The sequence below is a fragment of the Myzus persicae genome, unplaced genomic scaffold (genome assembly GCF_001856785.1).
Source record: "Myzus persicae strain clone G006 unplaced genomic scaffold, MPER_G0061.0, whole genome shotgun sequence".
NCBI classification, from domain to species: domain Eukaryota; kingdom Metazoa; phylum Arthropoda; class Insecta; order Hemiptera; family Aphididae; genus Myzus; species Myzus persicae.
Genome location: NW_019104355.1, coordinates 175,427 through 191,143, shown reverse-complemented (window position 1 = coordinate 191,143; position 15,717 = coordinate 175,427). Strand labels below are relative to the sequence as shown.

At 29.1% G+C, this 15,717-nt stretch overlaps 1 protein-coding gene and 1 pseudogene across 1 annotated transcript in view; one reads left to right on the top strand and one right to left on the bottom strand.

Annotated features, from left to right (window-relative positions):
- Positions 1–15,717, bottom strand: part of LOC111041446 — a 99,362-nt gene that overhangs the window by 60,930 nt on the left and 22,715 nt on the right. The window lies entirely within an intron of this gene.
- Positions 7,086–10,929, top strand: LOC111041450 (annotated as a pseudogene).

The following is a 15,717-nucleotide window of genomic DNA, read 5'->3' as shown; positions in this document are numbered from 1 at the left end:
AAAGTACTAGTGGCTAATCGCTGCAGGTACCGCGACTACAGTGGGTTGGTCAGTGGTCACTAATATTTTTAGATGATAAGGTAATTAGGTACATCATACTAAAATTTTTTCTTCAGATTTAATAAGCTTAGGAGTTAGGACTGATACAATTTTTTTAGATCAGAGGTATGGTGAAAATGTATTTTTTTGTAGTACCTATATTTTTTTTAATGCCATTTAAAGTACTAAAACACTAAAATGTTACAAATTATGAAATAATACAATTAATATAGGTACAAATGTTAAAATATCAAGAATTAATGTTGTATACATTTTTCTCAATACAAAAGTGATTTATTGTCAGAGTGCATTTTGAAAAAAATTGAACAAAAAGTTCTTGTTCATTTTTTTTTTGTTGGACAAAAAGTCCTAAAATACAAAATATTCTATTCGATTTAAATGTAAAATTATTTTATAATATTATACTATGTGGCTAGATAGGTATATCATATTTAATTAATATACATTTAAAAAATTTACATAATTTGAACTACTATTTTTATTTAGTATTTACTTTATTAAAATATTATATTTGAATTTGATTATTATTCCTTATACATATCTACAGTTTACTATACAAACATCGATATATACAATAATAATAATAATCATTTAAGATAAGGTACGTTTTAAAAATAGTCAATACAAACTTAAGATCACTCTACAATAATAATAATTTAATATAAATATCGTTTTCTTAAACAATAACATAACATGTGTTTTAAAAATTATTCTGCTGTCAGCTCATCATAACTAATTATTTTTATGCATTTTTTTCCTAAATGGTCCAAAACTGATCAACTATACTAAATTAAAATTACTAAATTAGTCATTAGAATATTAGAATTAATCATATTTTTTAAATAAATATTAATTATATATAATATTATTTAGTATATACATATACAATAAATTATATAATAATAAAAGAAATGTAATTGAATAAAGGTAGGTACTTCGTATTTTTGAACTTGAAGTAGGCTGTAGCCTGTAGGTGCCCATATAATATTTTTTGTGCATTAATGAGTAATATTTAAGTAAATAATAAAATATGCATATTATCATGGACGTGAACAGAGGGACAAGCCTTTTAAAAATGTCAATGAAGGGTCCTCCCAAATATTAATTACATTTTTTTAAAGCTTATTTAATATTATTTTTGTAGGGCTTCAGCCTCCCCGAATCACAAATAATATTTGCAAAAATTCACATCAAGCAATTTCGTTTTTTGTCGTAGTAAATTAATATTTAAATATTTGAATGTTTTTTTTTTATATTTTGAAACTGATTAATTCCATTTGTATCATTATTTTTTTTTTATATAGTCTTGTAAAAGACACTTTTTAAAAGTATTCAAGTACAGATACAGGTAGCTATTTCGAAAAGTATTTAAAATACGTAGTTATTTGAAAACTCGACGAAAAACATAGTGTACCTAACGGTAATAATGTGTAAAAGCAAATACAATTTTACAAAATACCATCTGCCACACATTTTTTGTTCGTCTCTATATGGCAGGCACAAAAGGGATATTTTTATTTTGGTATCCTTTGTAACGTGTTCCCTCCCGGAGTGCTGACCGCCTGATGGCCACCACCATCGATAATACCGATAGTACGCTGTGAGCCTGTGAAGATCGTCCATTATTATACCACGTATATGTGTCACCTTTGTGGGTTGTAGGTACTGGAAGGTCACACAAGAACATTGTGTTGGACGCGCCGAGACTCGGGCAAAATTAAAAATTATTTTTCTTCGAAACGAATACAATACCAGCGCATAGTACATTTCTTTTAATAAATATACAGCGTGATTCACCAAGCACGCTCATCCCCTTTTTCTTCAATAATACGAATATTCAAAATCTGATTTTTTTCAATTTTTAAATACACTTTAAGACCATATTTTCAAGTTCTTAAGATTTGTCCTACTTAAGGAGTAACCTGTGGAGACATAAACTTCTCTTTTTTAAATATTCAACTATTAATTGTACAGTAGATAATTTTTCTGACATTTTTGAAGTATAAAAATCAAAAATTCTAGTTTTTAAGTTATTTAACTTTGAGTTCTAAAATAAAAGGTCCTTGGTAAAGAGTTTATATAGGGGCATGATGAATTGAAAATTGTAGTCATTAATATTAAAATATTTACATTGATAATTTGTAATAATGGCCCAAGTATAATACATTCTATTTTATATTTATGTAAAACCAGTTTTAAGGACTATTATCCTTAATACAAATATTTTAATAACTAAGAAACTACTCATTCGAATTTTGAATGTGATACATCAAAATTTTCAACAAAAAAAACTATCCACTAACTAATTTACAGTGATAATGGAGGTGATCACTGAGCAGTGAGCATGCTTAGCGAATCACCCTGTATGTTATAACCACCCTCACGGGATGGTCAGTAATCAGTATACTCAGCACTTTGTATCATTCATTGTCATTGATCATATCCGGGCAAACACGATTGTAGACGATCATCGTGAAACAAAAAAAATGATTTTGTAAATACGATTCCGGACGAAATTTAGTGAAACGTGTCCGAGTTGTGCGAAACGGTGTACGAGGACATCAATTATAAATTTTATGATAGCTTACACCAACAACTTGGCGGGTGTGTTAAACTGCAATAATTAACAGAAATGGTTTATAAAATACTAAATATTTTAATACGCTCTGCAGAATTTCTACACTATCGACTTATTATATTATTTCATAAATTTGCCCGCATTAATTAGGCGGTCCTCGGCTCTTTGCTGTACGTATTATTAAAAAGATCGCCTGATATCAATCGTCCGCATTCGTGTGTTATAATGGTTTTCTCTACAGCAGTGGTTCCCAACCTTTTTGGTACTACGGACCACTATGAGAACTTTCGATACGTCACGGACCACCTCAATTGTATACCTTATTTTTCTTACAAATACGTATCAATTTTTTTTCACATATTTTAGAATTTTGATTATTATTATATGAATAAGAGGCTTTTAATAACATGGGTTTCACTATGTAATATAAATTTATAAATAAATAACGTACTATACACGATTGTCAATAATTAGTGTTATGCCTCAAAAGGAAAATGAAATTATTAAAATATTTTTACATTTTGTAAGTATGACTCGAGGACCACTAGTGGTCCGCGGACCATAGGTTGGTAACCTATGCTCTACAGCGTCTAATGTCATCACCGGTCCGGACAAAGGATAGCGTCACGACGCCGTGGCGCCCGTGTTGTTCCACTGTTTACAAGGAAGCTGTACAAAAACCTACCTTGTATCTACCTAGTTTTTTTTTTTATGAAATTCTTAAACACACACAATCGTTTGGCGTTCTCTGGAATAACTGTATATTGTACAATACAAGAAGGTCAGGTGTTTAGGTAGTTTATCTTCTAACATTTACAATCCGATATTTCTATAATAATATATTAGAGGGCGACCAGATTTAATTTTAAGAAATCCGACACCAAAATTGGTTAAAAAAATAAATACATTTTTAATAAATGGGAAATCATTTTGCAATTTTTCGTTAAAATGCCAAGGTCTTTAAGGCAGCTTAGTCACTACGTAAAATAATGAACTAGGTATTTAAAATTATGACAATATGAAGTATATCGCACTAGCGTCTAGCATACGACTTGTATCGTCAGTAAATTGACGTTAAATTATGTATAAACTAAAAACTATCCATTCTGTTAATCGCATATTAATAATATTATTTTTCATAATCATAGTACTCGAATTCCCGATTGAATATTAATGTGGTTGAAGGCAGTAGGTTTGGCTAAATTTAGAAAGTGATTATAACTGTGATTGTCGTACATTCCGACGATCGTTATCGAAATAATTTACGATTGGGTGATTAGGATTTATTCAAAATAAAATCGATGACCGGGTAAGTAAAAAAATAAATGTATAAAATGATTTTAATTTCCGGGACATTACTATGTAAAAGTCTTAAACCGGTACAAATCGGTGTCTCGAGAACCTTTGTCGGGATGCCGGGACATGGATTCCTAAACCGGTAACGTCCCGGGAAGTCCGGGACAGTGCAGGCTCTAGGGGAGGACAAATGGGACATATGTCCAGGTTCAAACGCTTGTTAAAGGGCCTCGCGATTTTTAATTATCACCTTAATACCGTAAGGCACATTGACATTTTACATAATTACATTAACAAATTATAAATCTATAAATGTATTATTCTATACTGCACATCATACAATATGTATTATATTAATATTATTCCTATCACCAGTTATTTGGAAAACGATATCTAAATATAGCCACAAAAATTTAGCTTAATTTTAACTACAAAGTAAATCGCCATCGACAAGACGAAAGAGTAATATTTTGATTTTGACAATATCCGTCGGATAGGATCCCTACAATAAATATTTATTATCTCCATTGTTATTGTTTTCTCTGTCCTTTATTTTGAAAGGCTTTCCGCGTATTGCCGTATGTCCGTATGGCAGTATTATAGAAGGGGCAAGAGCTATATTTTTAAAATATTTATTTGATCGTTCTAGGTAAACACTCTCAGATGCTAGTAGTAAAATTCAATTCCTCAATTTCTTACATTTAATATATTATTAAATGTTTTTTTATTTTATTTTTTGGTAGTAAACATCGTCATTTAAAACACAAATAATGGCTTCATATCATTTGAGCATCGTAAAACCAGAGTGAGTCATGAATTATGTAAGAAGAAATATAGTACATTACATTATCAGTAATAGTTTCGATAAACGAATCATTGCTAACATTGTTTACAAGTAATTTAATGATTAATTTTTTAAGTACGTAATTACTTGGAAATATATACAAAAATGATTGATAAAAGACGCTGCAAAATTACCATGTTAAAGACTAACTGATACGTACTTGAATAAAACCACTTAATTACGACAAGAAAAATTAACACATCCAAGCACATAGCAAATTTGTGACATTCTAAATAAAAATGTTATTCAACTAAATAAATTAAACAAAGTAAAAATAAATAGGTAATTTCTAGTTATTTTTTTAGCAAACTTAAAATATCATTACATTTTAAATGCATATGCTCTTTTGTTTATTGTTTTAATTGAGATTTAAGAATGTTGAATATAATTTATTTTTAGTCTTTAGTTCATATTAAAACAGATTTCTATAAATGTTTTACTATCAAATACTGTTTAATATTAGTTAATAATTACGAATAATTTTATTTTTTTAAACAAGCATATTAATTTTTCATTTTAATTAACGGTGTACAATATTTATAATTTTTCCATTGAATATTTTTATAAATAAATAATTAGATTTGAAATACCCACCAAATGATAAATTAGGTATCACGTAAATCGTGCGTTATGAGCTGCGCATCCTAAACAGCCCCCGTCCATTGTTTGCATTTTCGCAAACAGCTCCCACCGAAAAGGGTTTTACGAACAAGTAAATTCTCAACTTAAGCTGACGTCAATACCCGTGTACGATGTACCGATTAAAAGTCTAAGTACTGGTTGGTGGTATACCTTGTTTTTAAATTTAAAATTGATTTGTAAAACGGAATACCAAAAATATCGGACATATGATGATATCGAAAATACCAAAACATTGAATATCATTTCTACACCAAAATTAATAAATGGTATACTTACTTACACACCTCTTTTGAGACAGTGCTAAGTTTATATTGAAGTGGGAAGGATTTGTGTTGTAAAAAACAAGAGCCGTTTGGGAATTTACCTGTTCGTAAAACTTATTTCCTCCACGGGAGCCGTTTGGAAATTGACCTTTTTAAAAGACGGGTGCCGAATGGTCTAGGTCCGTGAAAGACCTATGAAAAGGATATAGTGGGCTGGAAACGATCAACTTATCAGTTGACATAAATGTACAAGAGACAAGTGTGGGGGAGGGTCACAATGGACATTAAGATTTTACAACGCCATATCAGCTATAAGACGTGGATAACGGGACTACACAGACCTAGATAGTTAACTAGGTTGTTAACTACTATATACATCGACGAGCAGGGTGACGCCACTTTATCGACATGTACGTCGTGGGCTTTTATCAAGTCCGTCAAATGACAATTAAGGGCCGTATCACATTGACGCGTTTCATACGCGACGTGTCGTACGCGCGCGTTTTTCGATTTACATAATTTAAGTACGTCAACGTTCAGTCTGCTCGTACGACTTCAAACTGCTGGCGCACACGAACTCAAGTAATTTAAATCGAAAAACGCAAGCGTGCGACATGTCGCATATGATACGCGTCCATGTGAAATGGCCCTAAGGTTTGTCAGACGATAACACCACATAGGGCCCACAAACAAATCGATATTTTTTGGCGCCGTCTGTTATCACTGGTTACCGATCTAGTTTATTGTCTACAAATCTGTGACGGACTAAGATAACATGACCCGTGACACGGGCTGAGATACAAAATGTGATGCTAAATAAAACCACCGGTAATCGCTAAAAACATTCAGAGGACCTTTTGGCGGCTATCACCCGACCCGGTCGTTTCCTGTCCATTATATTATCTCAGTCCGTTCCCGCGGACGTATTATCACATAACGTTCGTGCACTAGTACGTGTACTACAACTACAGACTGCGGCAAGCAACAATACTTTTTGGCGTCGGCTGTTATCACAGGTTTAGTTGATACTTGATATCGTTTCATTTGCTTGATTTTTGTTCGTAGAGAATACCTCAATATTTTTGTCTAAACATTTTTAGTACAGTATAGATGTGTCATACATTTTTATTTTGTCGTTTAATTAGAGCTGAATATCGTACTTATTTCAACGAAATATCGGACACCCGGTGATACGTTATTGAGCTTGACTAGGCAAAATCATTTCGCAAGAAACATCGTTGGTGAAATCTAGGAATACATAAATAATACTGTAAATGTACTTGAGACCACCTGCTGGAATTTAATAACAGTAACTACTTTGAATTAAAATTTTTTTTTCCATGATTAATTTGTATTTTGATTGATTAGGTTTTCGGAAGAAGCCAAATCATGGACAAAATTAATGGGCGAAGATACAATTAATAAACATGATGTTTATAAGACGATTAATTCAAATGGCAAGAGACGGTGTATTTCCTACATCTTTCCCACTTTGTGTAATATAATATTATTAATTTGTGATCTTAAAATTATTGAATAAACTTTGGTATTGGTATAAAATATCTCCTTTTCCTCGGGCTCAACAAAAATATTCTAACTAATAATTTAAAGTAATTATTTTTTGGTTGTAAGAAAAACCTCATCTTATCGCTCATATAAACAAATGAATTACATTAATGATATATTATATCTTAAAATTTTTTTATTTATACTTAGGTTACTTCACAACTTCTATTTGTACTATGTTACTTCTACAAGTAGAATTATAGGTTTATACACTCAAAGTTCTAATGACCATTTATTGACATTATTTTAATGTAGTTGTTATTATAGCTCATTCCTAGTTGTTACTCTCTTCATAGTATGAAACTAGCCTTAAATATGTTAGCTAGTGCTAGTCCTTATTGTAAACAACCAACTTTTTTAAAAATGTGTTTTTATTTTAACAGCCTGCCTAATTTTGCTATTATTAAAACCATAATAAAAATAATATTAAATTCATATTTAAGTTTGTAAGTCGATATTAAAACAACTATATATTATTTTCATATGAAAGATTCTGAAAAAAATTAGGTTGCATACTTTTTTTGAAAATTCAACCATGATCAATAATTTAGTGATATTAGTGATTGAAACTGAGGCGACCTTCTACACTAAAAAATTGCAAAAAAGGTGTGTTTACATCATCAATCTTTTCAATAATTAAATAATATAGTATCAATCATTATATTAAATTCATAGTTTTTTTCCTAACCATAAGATGGTCTTGTTACTTTGGATATATATTTTAACTCATAATATCATAAATTTTATTTTTTAAATGAAGCCACTAAGTTTGAAAGAAGATGTGAGGGAATTCTTATTGTATATGGTCTACTGCACACTTGTCATCTAACGGGTTTGTTTCTATGTGTCATATGCGGACTACCACACATGTTCTACAATACATATGCGGTCTATAACATACTTTGTGTAGTTAAAATAGTAAAACTATAGTTGAATTACAGTATATCTGACTGAATGATACACATTAATTATAATAATTGAATAATGCAAGTCACAATCTTTAAAACAATTAAAAATAAAAATAATAATTATAGACAATATATGTAAATATAATAATATGTCTAAGAATAAGTATTAAAAATTAAAAAATACTTCATTTTATTATTTAAATTATGTACATTATAATTATACATCTCTCAAAAAACATTCAAATGTATTGTTTGTTTTGTTTTTGAAGGCACCACCATAGTTCCGTTAAATACGAGGGCAGCAATGATGGTGATGTACCATGTATTTTTTTTATTATTCAAAGTTTCAATCCTCCTCATATACTTTCTACAAGTTGGTGTAAGCACCACTGGTGGGATCGACCAAAAAATGGGAATGGTTTACGGTTTTATATGTGTAGTGTGTACCCTTTATTGTTTAATGTCTTATATGCTAGCCCATCAGAGTATATTTCTATACCAATTTAAATTTCATATTCAATTATTCCGTATAATAATCATATTCCGATTATTGGTGGAACCAGATTTTAATATTTTATTATAGTATTATATTATTGATTAAGAAGTTATATCGTTAAGATAAAGCTTAATCGTCATCAAATAGTCGAATCATTGAGAATGAATAGGTAGGTAATATGTGTGTGATAGACCGCATATGACATGTAGAAACCGCATCCGACAAGAATACTGATGTATGTAACAATAAACATATAATTTGAGGAATACTTGATGAGACATAGTCAAAACGTATAGTTATATTATAATATATAGCAAGTACATAACTCATATTCATTACTTATGCAGTCATACTTTTAAGTACATAACATTGTTAAATATTACATTCATATAAAATTCAATACTGAGTAGACTTTTAAATTTAATAGCCAATTAATAAAACCAAGTATATATCTATATAAAAACAAAAAACTATGTGCAAATGGGTACCTCTCTGCAGTACTAAAGATGTCAATTGGGTCACTGTAATGGATGTATTAAACTTCAATTTAATCATTGTATACAAAAAAAATGATTCTGAGTGAATAAGATCAGTTAGCCTTAATATTACTTAGTATATTTTATGATATTATTGCTATTTAAGTATTATTTTACTATTAGTAATTAAATATCAAAATTTGGCAAAATTTGAACCTAAAATATCCATAGAAATAAAACTGTGTTTACAAATTGTTTACATTTTTTGGCCACAGCATAAGCTACTCATGAGAAACCCTGTTCACTGTTCAATCCACAAATTTAAAAATTTAAAATGTCTTACATTTTTAACTCCAAAATAATTTTTAAATATATGTGATTGTAATATCTTTCAAAATTTAAAATTTAAATGCTAATAAAAAACTTTCAAACTTTTTGACCAAGCAAAAAAATATAAATCTTAAAAATATATAGGTACCTATTACAAACATACAACTCAAAAAGAGTCGATATATTTTGAACATTTCGTCTTATAAGAAAAATTATCATACAATAAATATTTGATGAAAATTTAAAGTATCTAAGTTTATTTGTTTTTGAGTTACTACAAAAAATCAAATCAATTTTGTCACAAACTCGTTTTGCCTAAAATTTCAAATTTTGTTTTATTATTTATTGTTTTTTTCTCCATTTTGGAAAAATACTTCAAATGTTAACAAAAATCTTCGAAATGGAGAACATCATTGAATTAAATTTGAATACATCATTTAATTACAGTGACCCACACTACATCTTATGACTAATGTGTAAGCAGAGCAATAACCACTTATCCATCTTTTTTTATTTTATTTTTATTTTTAAAAAATATGCCTGTACCTAATTATTTTTTCAAAATTCTTGTGTGCTCTATTGACCTAATGTTCACTTGTGTCCCCAGAATCAAGAGTTTGCTTTTTTAACATTATTTATTATGATTATTGGTCTATTTTGTTTATGTATTATTTATAGAATACTGGATCAAATGTACAGAAGAATGTCAATAAAACATCAGCTTCTGAAATAATAAATGCAGCTCCACAAACTGAAACTGTTGATAATATAATTACTACACAATGTAACTACATTTATTAAATTTAATTTTGGTACAACTAAATCATGTAGAATGTACACATTTTTATAGAATTCATATTGTGTAAAATATTGTATCAAAGTTTATTGATATGCTTAAACATTTACAATGGAGCTGTCATGTACAGTTGACAAATATCTTTGATTTGGCGGACATACCTAAAAAATTGTAAATGCTTTTTAATATTCTCATACTAATTTAACATGGAAGGTTACAGTTTTAAAATTGTGTTTGTGATATGTTAAAAAATTTGAGAAGACACATTTTAAATTAATACATTTATTTAAAAGTTCTTAAAAGATCTTAAAAAAAATTCCATTTTTAAAAGTTATTTAATGAATGTGACTTTTGGAGTTTTGTACTTTTTTTATTGCTGTTTGTGCAATTTGAATTTGACCTTAAATATGCCTTCATTCTAATTGTCACAATTTGTAACATTTATTAGTATTATTTCTAGCTGATCAAAAATTGGATGATTTACCAGTGATAAGTTATTCAGACATTGAAGAGGTTATTAAAAGTATACAAGACAATCAAGACACAATTACAGACAAAGTCATGGATTTCAATGTGGATTCCCTATTAAATGACCCTTACACATTATGATATATAACTTTAAACATAACTTCAGCAAGCCTAAATTTAATTTACTATCATTTAAATACTTTAAATATTACCTATATAATTTACCAATAGTATAAGTTTAAATAAAATTTAGGCTTCCAGAAGTATAAAATAAAAATAACAAGTCAATTAATGTTAGAAATAATAGTACAAAAATATTACACAAGTAATAAAATTACTTATCAAATAACTAGAAGATAGTTTTTTTTATGAACTACAATGAATATTAAATGTAATATTGTAAATTAGACAAATTCCCAAATAATTTAATCTCAATGTAAAAAAAAAAGTTTTGAAATTGTATTGTCAAATGCATGATATTTGGAATAATTGAATTTTTGGTATTTAACAAGTGTTGTAATAATGTTGTATACATATTTTCTATGTTATATGAATGTAACTAAAATAATTATAATTTTTTGGATATTTTATTTTTGAAATTTATTATATGTTCACTTGTATTTGTGACTCATGGGATTCATTGAACTTTCATTTTTCATACCACTTGATTACAATCTAACTTTTTTATATTGTGAAGACCATATAAAAACTATTCACACTTAAAATACAACTCAATAGTCATATGATTACCTACTTGAAATGCATACAACTGTTATGATTAGAGTAAATTATATAAAATGTTGTTCAGTCCAAATATATCAAATTTGAGGTTTTCTAAATAATTTTAAAAAGAGAAAATTTTGTTATTCCGTAACCTTGTAGCTAATAATTAGTATTATTGCTTATGATATAGAAAAAGTACTCTACAAGAGTGGTACATAGCTACCATACTAAGCTGTATTTATACAGACCCATGTAGGATTGGACAACCGGGAATTCAGGAGTTTACCCAATAAACAGCCCCATACACAATTAGCTGTTTTTAATTTTTGAGTTAAATGTTTAATGTATTTAATTATTCGTAAATAAGATCTTTTTAAAAGAAAAAAGAAATAAAAAAACAACTATATAGAGCTCATTTAATCTATAGAAACAACTTATCTACAAATTATAATTTTGCATGTAAGTCAGTCTAATATAAAAAAGTCTAATAATATATACTACTATACAGCTAGTATCATAGGCAGAGGCATATTTTTTTATGGATATAGACACTTAACATTTGCTTCCCCTATAATAGGTAAACAATTTATAAAAACCCCTCCAATATACTATAAATATTAAATATAATAATTACTAATACCTAGATTCATTTGAATTTTTAAACTATGTTTTTCTAACTTATAGTTATTCAGCCTACTTTGAAACAATGGTAAATGGTAATTTTTATGAATTATGAACCATCATTAATAAAACAAAATTAAAACCATTGTTCGGAACATAAAGTACCTAAAACATTACAATTTTCAGCATTTTTTATAACACTTTCTTTTTATAATTAAAGGTGCATGAAATAGTTGTTAGGTATAATAAAAATGTTTGTATAAAAATTCTCAACTTAGCTATTTTAATTCTAGAAGTTGTGGTCTTGTTTTTAAAATATTTTCTTAGTACTTAGTACTTACTTAGGACACCTTGGTATTTTCTTGTTGGCTTGTAAGATAAACGGCACAAATCTCACGATCACTCAAATACAGACCGGATAAATGAAAATAATGTAATAATGAGTACAGTCTCAAGTTTTTGATGATTGTTACCCTTCGAACAATATTTACAATCGTACAAAACAGTTCATAATAACAGCAATACGCCATAGCAATATGCCAGCCCTGCCAGGTTTGTCGAATAAATATTTTAGTAGGTAGGTAATATTATATTGTGTTCGTGTGGGTATTTATTAATAATTTTTCCCTGAAATGACGACGACATCAATTGCCGATAAGAATAATGCAACATCTTTCTTGATAATATTATACATATAACGCGTAGTCGACCGTACGTAATTTATGCCTATGCCAGCTCATCGGAGCTCAACGCCTCAGCGTGTAAAATTTAGTATTATCAAAAACTGTTTTCCATAAAATAGCACAATGCACATACGACTTATGGATAACTTTTACGAATTTGTTATGATTTATGACTATAGATTATAATGAACTAAAATGGTCAATAGATATTATGCCATGTAGAGCCTGTAAAGAGAGCCGTAGAGGTATTCTTAAAATAATATAATATAGAAAAATATAGACAGCGTTACAAGCATTTATTATTTTATTATACAATTATTTTTCATAAATATAAAATAATTAATTTTCCATTTTAGATTCTGAGAGTAGCGATGAATGTATTGATTTTACAATGACGTGTGTTTTATACTTAATATACTTTTTTTTGTGTCCGTCATTACGTTTTCTCGCAGTTAAAGTGCTTCAGTTTGCTTAAACAGTAGCTTTCCTGGTAGGAAAGTGAATCTAGTTGGTGCATTCGGGAGGTCAAAATTTAAAATTGCCAATCGTTTTCAAAGGCGACAAGAATAACAACCAAAAAAATAAGCAAAAACGGGAATTTATACGCAAAACTAGTTTTCAAAAAATCCATTTTGGTTCTTAGTGTAACTTTTAAAAAAATGACCATAGATACATGCAATTTTCACCCAACTGTGTTAGCATTTTCCACACACTTCACGGTTTCCAATATATTTTGGTTCGTGTTGAACATTTAGGCATATGAAATTTTCGATTATTATTTGTTTTTTTGTAAACTTATGTCGATAAAAAAATGTTATCAATTTAACACATTGATACACATATTGTGTATATTCATATGTGTGCCACTTATTGACGTCCAGATACGATAATCACATACGACATACGAATATTGAAATTGACGTTTCATAATTATTGCAAAAACGCCGTTGAAGTCGCGGCTGTTGCTCGGCCCCGAAACCTAAAATTGCGCGCATAGTGTCATATCAAATTGCCCGTAATCGTCGAGACCGTCCTATTATTCAGATTATATTATGGTATCCGACGAACGTCTTCGCGATCGTCAATCGTCATCAAATTTAGTACGATAATAATAGTAAACATTTATATCAGTGGCGTAGCCAGGGGGGAGGCTGAGGGGGCTGCAGCCCCCTCCGAAATGTTAATAAAATTAAAAAATTATTTTAACGGTCTATGGTATTCGATCAAAATCTAAACCACCCCTGTGTAAAAAATTGATCAGCCCCCCTCGAAAAAAAATCCTGGCTACGCCACTGATTTATATTATATTACGTTCAGTATTATTGCGAATCGCCGCCGCCGCCTCCACCGTTATGGCGTTATCCCATCGACAGTAAAGTTGTCAACACCGAGTGATAGCGTCTTCGCGGCTGTCGTCGTATTATCATACGGCTGTTATCATCATCGTCGCAGTTCCCACCGCCGCCGATGTTGTGGTATCGTTGTATACAGAGCTGTGTTACCGCTTAGGCTGTGTGGGTTACAACTAGGGCGGCAAATTTTTTTTTTTTTGTGACCCAAAAACTACGTTGAGATATTAGTAAAACATCAATACGTATGTAAATTAGGCTGTAAATTTATTTCAGCCTATGGACGGCAAACACCTCAATGCGGCCCTGGTTGTATAGTACATATTGTACTGTTATATCTGTATTCTGTTTACCCATCCATTAGATTGTGTAATCATTGTAAAAGCCACAGAGCCGTAGTCTACTGATGATATATCTATTACCCATGTGTATCACTTTGTGTGGAGGGTGCCCAGTGCCCACCGATAGTGTATTATTATTATTATTATTATTATTATTATTATTATTAACTAGTTGTACATTATAATATATTTCATAACGCCTTAGGCTATATATATATATTATTTATATATTTGTGTTGTCTTTTTAAACATTTATCGCCCTATTCCCGTACCGGCGATAGTTGTCTTAAGCTTAACTAACCGTCACACTTCGTAGGAGTTCGCCGGTGCCAAGAGAAACTGTGGAGAGCGATGACTTTTGATTATAATATTTATAACGATATACCTGGGTAATAACCAGTGTTTGGCAAGTTCCTTGTAAAACGGTATTATTTCCGTTCCCTGTTCCTTAAAAAAAAGAATTCTTTCCTTTGGAAAATAACGAGTTCCTTTTTTAGTTCCAAATAAAATAAAAATTATTATATAATCGTCAATTTTTTTTTTCATATTTATTCTAATTCTTTGGTATTTAACTTTTTAATTATACTTAGATAAACATACCTACTAATACATTAATTATAATTTACTATTTAATTTAAGATATTGAATATATTTTTTTTCTTTTAATGATTTATACAATATATTTATTATTTTTAAAACAGTATAAATTAATATTATATTTTACGATTAACTTCGGTACTCGATAACGATCACTAATTGTCAATATACACTTTAAGAAAAAAAACATTTTCATTTGAATTATTTACATAGATCTGTGTAAAATGGAACTAGAAAGGAACAACAATTTTAGTTATTTTTCCTTGAAAAAAAGAACTCGTTCATTTTATTGTTCTTTTTTTATAAACAGGAATTCGTTCCAGGAATCTATTCCTTCCAAACACTGATAATAACTAATAGATACCTATGATAATACACTTTTGTCTTCTGGAAAACCAATTTATTGTAAAGAACAAAGTTTACTAGGATAAATCATGGCTATAATAATTATTTGTATGATTTTTTTGAAACGGTCTCTTTAGCTTCTTGTAAGTTGTAATCGATTACAGCGAGCATTAACAATAATAGTAAATACTTTTAAAAAATATTTGAGTTTCGAGTAGTACCTACTTATTTAATATAGCCTATAAGTACCTACTGTTAAAAAAGCATTTAAATTATTAGGTATAGGTACACAAAATGTTTTTTTCTGATGTATTTTAAATATAAATATTAAATAC